The sequence below is a fragment of the Nicotiana attenuata genome, unplaced genomic scaffold (genome assembly GCF_001879085.1).
Source record: "Nicotiana attenuata strain UT unplaced genomic scaffold, NIATTr2, whole genome shotgun sequence".
Lineage (NCBI taxonomy): Eukaryota > Viridiplantae > Streptophyta > Magnoliopsida > Solanales > Solanaceae > Nicotiana > Nicotiana attenuata.
Window position 1 is genome coordinate 150,859 of NW_017672222.1, and position 621 is coordinate 151,479.

Genomic DNA, 621 nt, shown 5'->3' on the forward strand with positions numbered 1-621 from the left:
TTCAACTTGCGTGCTAACTTAATGCGGACCATTAATAATTTTTCTGCGTATGGAATATTGTCTGGGTGGATGACTGCTGGAAAGTTAGCATGTCCTTACAGCATGGAAATGGTAAATCGTTCACTTTAAGACATGGCCGAAAGCAGTCATGATTTGTTTGTCATCGTCAGGTCTTGCCAGTTGATCATGAGTTCAGAAGGATGAAGAACGCATTCTAAAAGAATACAGTTGAACGTGATTTGCCACCTCCAATTTTGTCTGGTGAGGAAATTTGGGAGAGGGTCAGAACTTCACTAAAGTTATTGAGGCCCCATGTGATGACCCAAAAGGTCATCTTAAGATTTAGAACTCAATTTTGCGTTTTTAAGCTTTAAACACTAAATTTTTGTGTGCGCAGTCCGGATGTGTTACCAGAAAGCTTTATGTTAAAGTTGATAAAATAAGAATTTTTGCCTAAAAATTTCATTTGAGTTGACAACGGACCTGGATTCGTGTTTTGATGGTCCCGGTGGGTCCGTATCGTGATTTAGGACTTGGGCATATGCCCGGAATCAAATTCGGATGTCCCCTGTCCGAGATATCGGACTTTGTCGAAATTTGAAAGCTAAAGGCTTAATGAAA